At 47.4% G+C, this 7,705-nt stretch overlaps 1 protein-coding gene across 2 annotated transcripts in view; it reads left to right on the forward strand.

Moving 5' to 3' along the window:
- The first annotated feature begins 4,455 nt into the window (after positions 1-4,455).
- Positions 4,456-7,705, forward strand: part of Trpv2 (transient receptor potential cation channel subfamily V member 2) — a 27,242-nt gene continuing 23,992 nt past the window's right edge. The window contains exon 1 of one of the 2 annotated variants that reach the window (XM_028760056.1): positions 4,456-4,528. The gene's annotated coding sequence lies outside the window, so the exon portion shown is untranslated. The remainder of the gene's footprint in view (positions 4,529-7,705) is intronic. The other variant, XM_028760055.1, reaches the window with a different exon arrangement.

A 7,705-nucleotide genomic window follows, 5' to 3' on the forward strand; every position in this document is an offset into this window, starting at 1 on the left:
TAGAGTGCAGGTACCCATGGAATCCAGAAGAAGGTATCAGATCAGAGTTACAGGCAATTGTGAACTGCTCATGTGAGTGCTGCGAACCAAACTTGGGTCCTCTGCAAGCATAATCCTCCACTCTTAGGTGCTAACCCATCTCTCTAGCCACTATTGCTCAATTTTCTTTGTCATTTGATGGTCTCCAGTTTTACTTCAAGAGGACAGTGATACTCTCTGCCCTACCTGACATTTAAAGCTGTGTTGAGTATTTCATGGTTGATAAGATGCCTTGGAAGCTGTGGCTCAGTCAAAAGTGCATGCTCATCTCCTAGAAAGCATAAGTGTCAAAGGTATGGCTCTGGGCTTCCATCTTTGCTTCCTGACTTCCCACCCACGTGGTCTTGGGTGGGGTGCCTCCACTTGCCCACTTTCAGCCTCATCACTTGGGAAATAAGCTTGCTGTAAGGCTCTCACAGGGAGCATTTAGCATGGTATCTGATACAATGAGTGTTTAATACATGTCGTTGTTATTTTGAAAGTCTCACTATATAAGTCTGGCTGGCCCAGGGCTCACTGTGTAGCCAAGGCTGTCCTTGAATTCAGAGATCTGCTGTTTCTCCTCCTAAGTACTGGTATTAAAGGCATGTGCCATTGTGTTCAGCAAATCAATCATCAAGCAATCAATCAATTAATATATATGGGTGTTTTTGCTGCATGTATGTCTATGCACCATGAACATACCTGGTACTTGCAGAGGCCAGAAAAGAGTATCAGATCCCCTGGAACTAGAATTGCAGATGATTGTGAGCCTCCCTGTGGAAGCTGAGAACTTAACCTGCGTCCTCTAGAAAAGTAGTTTCTTAGTTACTTCTTATTGCTATGACAAAATACCATGACCAAGGCAGTTTATGAAAGAAAGGGTTTAGTTTGAGCTTCCATTTTCAGAGAATTATAGTCCATGATGGTGATGCAACACAGGTAGGAACAGCTGAATGTTTATATCTTGATCAGCAAGGAGGAGGCAGAAATGGAACACTGGGAATAGCATGTGTCCTTAAAACCCTCGAACCTTACTCCCAGTGACACACCTCCTCCAACAAGGCCACACCTCTTAATCCTTCCCAAAGAGTTCCACTAACTGGAGCTCAAGTACTCAAACATGAGCTTATGTAGGAACTTTCTCATTTAAATCACCACAAGCAGCTAGCTCTTAATTGCTTAGTCATCTCTTCAGCCCCTTTTATTATTTATTGTTAATTTTTATTGTACATTTATATTTTCACGATGTATGTGTGTGTGTGTCACAGGACAACTTTGTGGAGTCAAGTCTGTCCTTCCACCTCTACATGGGCTCTAGGGACCAAATTCAGAGCACCAGGCTTGCATGACCAACACCCTTTGCTGCTAAGCCATCTGTTACTGGCTTTATTTTAAACGTAAAGGCACAGTATTAAGATTTTAAAAAATTCTATATCCCATTCCACTGGCTTCAGTCGCCGCAAGAATTCTCTTTCAGAGACTTCATCTCACTCAGGTGAAGCTGGATCCATAACTTCGCCACAGAAAATAATTTCAGGACAAGCTAATGTAAAGCAACTGCTTTAACAAAACAGAGTTTGTTAAAGGTGATTTTAAGCACGGATGTAAACATTTATGAAGTTGATTGCTTAAATGCATTTATGTAGGTGGCTTGTTTCCTGCTGCAAGGAGTCACCTCTTGGGCCTTGCACAGCTAAACAGAGGTTCTGGCATCGAGCTGCACTTCCAGTCCTAAGCACATTGTAACAACAATGGATTGCTAAATATGTTCTTATGGGAGAGGGCAGGGAACACAGTACAAATCAGCCTCTGCCAGGGGCAAGGCAGGTGTCATGGGAGCGCATTTCTAGGACCCCTCCCCCCTAGTTTAGGGTCTAGCTCTGCTGAGAGGAAGTGATGTTTAAACAGAGAAAATAGAGCAGGAAGCTGTGGTAGAGGCTGGCCTGGCATGCCCACGTTCAAGCACTATAAAACCAGCAAAGAAGCACAAACACAAGTAGAAATTGCCTAGAACTAAGGTCAGTGTGTGTGTTGTGATGATGGTGGTGCTGCTGCTGCTGCTGCTGGTGTGTGTGTGTGTGTGTGTGTGTGTGTTTGTGTTTGTGTTTGTGTGTGTGTGTGTGTGTGTGTGTGTGTGTGTTTTGCTCCTGGCAGGTGAGACAGCTTGTACTACAGAGAAGACAGGACATATTGAGGAGAGTGAAGGGCCATGCCAGCTACTATTTGCTGAGTTTTGTCTTACGATTGATTCATCTGAAAGATGACTGACATGGAGGCACACAGCCGTAACACCAGCACTGTAGAGAGAGACACAGGAGGATTGCTGCCACAGTTGTTCTCCATGTCAAGTCCTTGCCACAGATAAAAGTGGAAACCAAGCTACAATCTGAATAGCTGCCGTGACTAATGACTGCCATACTGGATGGTACAGGTCTGGAGTGTACTGGTGAGGGTGGAGTGGCTGGGGCAGGCCTCTGGACTGCATGAGATTTGTTGTATGAAGTTTGTGTTTTATTCTTAGTACTATCAAAAAGTGGCTTGGAGCCAAGAATGTGTGTGTGTGTGTGTGTGACATACATTTATTATTTATTTATTTATTTATTTGGTTTTTCAAGACAGGGTTTCTCTGTGTAGCCCTGGTTGTCATGGAACTCACTCAGAAGACCTTTCTGGCCTCGAACTTAGAAAACCACCTGCCTCTGCCTCCCAAGTGCTGGGCTTAAAGGCGTGCGCCACCACCGCCCGGCTATTTATTTATTTTTATTATTTAGTTTTCCTTTGATTACTGATACTGTGAGTCAAACAGAGGGCCTTACACATGCCACTAATTCCACCATTAAAGCTAAATGCTGGCCCTGTAGAATGAAAATTATGGAGATCATTTTAAGTTTTAAGTTTGTAGAATTTACTTTGGATATATAGGATACTCTTTAAGTTTTCAACAAGGGCATGGAAAATTTCTGTGTGAAAGGAGCCATGAAGCAAGCCAAGAATGTGCAAAGACCAGTCAGTCACCATTACTGGAACTGGCCAACCGCAAAGAGGAAGGAAAGAATGCAAGTGAACTAGGTGGAACCAAGCTGGTAACCAAGCTGGTAACCAAGCTGGTAACCAAGCTGGTAACCAAGCTGGGAACCGCAGTGATAGGGCAGGACCACATTCTTGAGAAAGAATAACATGCAGAGAGTTTTCACATGACCCTGACTCAAGTAGGTTGGGTTCCTTTGGAATGTTCTGCTATTTTTATGTTATGCCACCTTAGTAACCCCTCATCCCCCTCTCCATTCCCTGGTTTGTGGTTTTTCCCTTTAAAAACCCCTCTCAAACTGGCTGTCTTTGTCAATTCAGCTCCTGCGTGAGCAGACGAATTGACCGTTAGCCCGGCTAACTTTCCCCAATAAAAGCCTCTGCTGATTGTATCCAGATTTGGTGCCTTGTGAGTTTGTGGGTGGTTGTGTCATCCCGAGACATGCGTGAGGGTCTTCCCTGAGTCAGGGTCTTCAGCCCCTGGTTTATAGTTTTAGCAGACCACCTTAGTTGGTATAAGAACGGGGTATGACCTATGAATGTAGCAGTGGAGAAGCAGGGCGACCAGTTTGGCAGAACATTCTCAGGGGAGAAAAATTAGTGCTTTGGACCAATCACAATTTTTGGATATGGAGCAATGACAGAGGTCTTCCAGTGAAAGACAGGAGGAGAGATGGTCCTCCTGCTCTATGACAGTATAGGGATGGGGGTTGGGGGGTGGGGTGGTTGTACAATCTCAGCCATTCCTGTTGGCCACCTGATCTCCACCTGCTGGCAGTTTCTGGAAGTGCCCTTATAAATGGATAGTGAAGCCTTGGGGGATCCCTGGGGTCAGGACTCTGAGTGAATCTTCCCTAGATGGGAATATGGCTGGATGGGTTGGGGTGCACTCTTTGGGGGCAAATGTTAGACTGAACCTCTTCTCTCCCTGGTGCCATCACACATAAACTCTTGTTTATGGGTCAGACAGTGATGAACCACATGGCTGGGGGAGAGCACATGGTGTTAAAAAATCAGGAGAGGTTTGCGTCGGTGTTGTGGGGCAAGAATCCCACACCGGTGTAAGCTTCCACCCAAGCCAAGGTCCCAGCACCCTAGGGCTTCCTCTGACTGCCCCAGGGGCTTCTCTGGTTAGGAAAATGGGTGGAAGTGCACCGATGGAGGAGCAGGGCGTGTCTCCCGAAAGCAGGGTGTGGCCAGTGGTCCTGATGATCACCCCCCTGACCAGTCACCTGTCCTTGACAGGCTGGCGTTAACCTTGCACTGTCCACTGTGTGCGACGAACAGGTGGAGGGTAGACAACACAGAGAAGGCTCGGAACCCACTGCGGAGGTTGCCGAAGCCTCATTGCTGTCAGCGTCGAGATGCACCCCTCCAGGCCGCACTTCCTCTCTCAGTCCCTTCTGCTGGAGAGCCCCACTAGGCTCAGTGATTCTGGCCTGCAGTCAGCCGCTGCTACGCCTTGGCTTCAGCCTGAGGGGTCAGTCGATGGGCAATTTGAAGATGTCCTAGGGGGTTGCGTCTGGAAGTCTGACAGTGAATTACTGAGTTGCTCTCCGGGTATCTCCATCCTGGAATAATAAGGGTCTGCATGGGCTCTGGCTCCCTAAACCTCCGGGCTCCTTCCTCTGCTGCCAGAATGGGGATCCCAGGAGATAAGGCAGACAGACTCTGGGAAGACAGTTGTTGCTGCTGGGGTTTGGGAATGATGTCAGAGGCAGTATCTGCCAGGATTTGCTTGAGGATGGAAGCTAGACTGCACAAAAGGAGGATGCCCATGTCCTACTAATGTGGGCAGAAAGGTGAAGGCTCACAAATTCTAGTGGAGGTAGCCAGTCAGGCCCCCTGGCTATTGTGGAAAATGCCCCACCCACTTCTCTGAGTGTACTGGGATCCTGTAACAAATTGAGAGTGGGCCCAGGCCACGCTATCACTTCCTGTCTTAGCCCTGTTCTTTTCTGTTCTTTCTTTCTACCAACCTGCCCCCAACCCCTTTCTCCTACCTCCACTGTCTCCTGACCCGGCTCTGATTCTTTCCTTCCGTTTCTGGGAAGACAGAGGCTCCCCAGCTCTAACTAGGTCCCAGCCCTGGCCACGTGATGGAGGCTGTGGTTGCAGTTTCTGATGAGGATGAGGTTAGCTGTCAGCTAACCCCAGACCCAGTGTGGAATCTAAGGTGGCAAGGCAGACAGCGCTTGCCAGCTCTAAGCCCCTCCAGAGGTGGCATCTTGTGGCCTCAGGTATGAGTCAGACTGGAAACGTATTTGGGCTCCGAGAACTGAAGAGGACGATCACGACATAAAGCGAGGTGGAAAGTCACTTCTCTTTTCTGAGCAGCGGTTGTTCTGGCAGCTAAAGGACAGATCGGATAGACCAGTGGTTCCCTGGATAGATCTCTCTCTCTCTCTACAATAAGGGTTGTACGGCCTGCCGTGGCCAAAGAATTGAAGGTTTATCTGTCGGAACCATTGGGCACTGGGCTTGATATCAGGTAGGGAAAGAGTGGGGTTGTGAACACAAATATTCTTACTTTTAAATAGGGTTTGAGTCATCTTAAGCATCAGAAATTCCCAAGGGGGAAGCTAAAGATAGTCCTGAAATCCTGTGAGATAATATCAAAGTGACAACCCTGTCACACATCTTTGTGACACTGCCTTTCTCCCTCTTGGAAGGCTAACTGTTTCCTCTTCTGTTGCCCACTAACCCCCCCCCCCCAACACCACCCCCCCCCACCCACCCTGCCCTTTTTTTTTTTTTTTTTGAGACAGTGTATCATTATGCAGCCTTGGTCCTGGAACTCACTATGTAGACCTGGCTGGTCTCTGCCTCCTAAACACTAGGTTTAAAGGAATATACCACCAGGCATAGCTCTCTTTTATTTTTATTTTATTATATTATTATTATTATTATTATTTTTTTTTTTCCAAGACAGGGTTTCTCTGTATAGCCCTGGCTGTCCTGGAACTCACTCTGTAGACCAGGCTGGCCTTGAACTCAGAAATCCGCCTGCCTCTGCCTCCCAAGTCCTGGGCTTAAAGGCGAGTGCCATCACTACCCGGCTTTATTTTTATTTTTTTTTGTATATGTAAGTGTGGTTCTGGGTGTGTGTAGATGCCAGAAGTAGGTGTGGATTGTCTTCATCATTCTCAGCTTCACTTCTTGAGCTGGGGTCTCTCACTTAACTCAACTAGATTGGCTGGCCAGCAAGCCTCTTGTCTCTGCCTGCCATTCTTCACTGAAATTAAAGATGCACCTCAGTCCGTGGCTTTTTATTTGGGTACCCAGGACCCTTCAGCTCCTCCTGGTTGTGTGGTAAGATCTTTTCTGACCCAGCTCTTTCCTCATTGTGCCCTTCCCCCAGCCAGGAGCAGGCCTGAGACTTTGTTTACCACAATAGACCAAATAATAGGACCTAGGTGGAACTAGCCACCTTGGCTGCATATCAATAGACACCTAGGTGGAGTCACATACCTTGGCTGCACATACATCCCGCTATAGGAACTTGAAAGAAGAACTGCCCCTGGGCTTGCCTTGAGACATCTCTGGCCGAGATCCGTGACCAAGAATGTATTATCCCACCCAACTCTCAGAGCTGAAACTAGGAAGGGTTTGGGCGGGGTCTTCCCCTTTAAATTGACAGCTTAACATTAAACCATCCAGCCTCGATCAGAGAACTTTGTCTTGGCTTCATCTTTTCTCGCTCTCCATCCCCTTTTCGTTCCCATCCCTCTTTCTAGGTGAACCTGTTTGACTGGTGGCCACAGGCCGCTACATATTTGCGCCTGATCCTGGGACCCAGAAAACAAGGGAGCAACTGATGAACAGCTGTCTTGGTGAGGCCTCACGGAAAACGGAAAAAGAAGGAGAGTATCCCGCACACTTGGTAAGGAGCAAACGACATTGATACTAGCGCTAGTAGTTAATTTTTGGAGGCCATGTTTGCAGGAAGTGTGTTTTAGAGGGGTACAGTCTATCTAGGACAATCAGGTGTTGACCCGACGCCTATTTCGCCTAGGAGGTGAGAGCAATTTGGGACAGGAGAATTTCCAGGCAGGCATTTGCTGCAGCCTAAAAGCTGCTTCAGGCAAGAAGAGCAGGGTTAGAAGGAATTGGAAAACTAGAAAGCAGGACACTGAGGTGTTACAATAACTGCCTGCTACATCTCCTGACGAACGAGATGAAAAGTTAGATCTTGAATATGAGAGAGAAAGAAAAGGTTCCAGAAAAGCAGTTGTCCTCTCTCTGAGCTATGTCAACTGAAGACCTCCGCAGAGGGGAGACCCTCTCTCAAGTCTCAGAAAGTCGCGACCACCCAGTAATCTACTCGAGACACCATATACCGGAGCAATTGCGAGGTTATTTATTAGGGCGTGACAACTAGCTGCCGGTCAATTCGCATGCCCACGCAGGAGCTGAATTGACCCCGACTGCCAGTTTGAGGGGTGTTTTTAAAGGGAAAAACCACAAACCAAGGAAATGAGGAGGGGGTGAGGGGGTTGCTAGGGTGGTATAACATAAAAATAGTGGAACATTCCAAAGGAACCCAACCTACATGAGTCAGGATCAGATGAAAACTCTCTATACACTTATCTTTCTCAAGAATGTAGTCCTGCCCTGTCACTTCCGCCTTGCCCTGTCACTTCGGCCTTGCCCTGTC

This window comes from Grammomys surdaster, unplaced genomic scaffold (assembly GCF_004785775.1).
Source record: "Grammomys surdaster isolate TR1022 unplaced genomic scaffold, NIH_TR_1.0 126389, whole genome shotgun sequence".
Taxonomy (NCBI): domain Eukaryota; kingdom Metazoa; phylum Chordata; class Mammalia; order Rodentia; family Muridae; genus Grammomys; species Grammomys surdaster.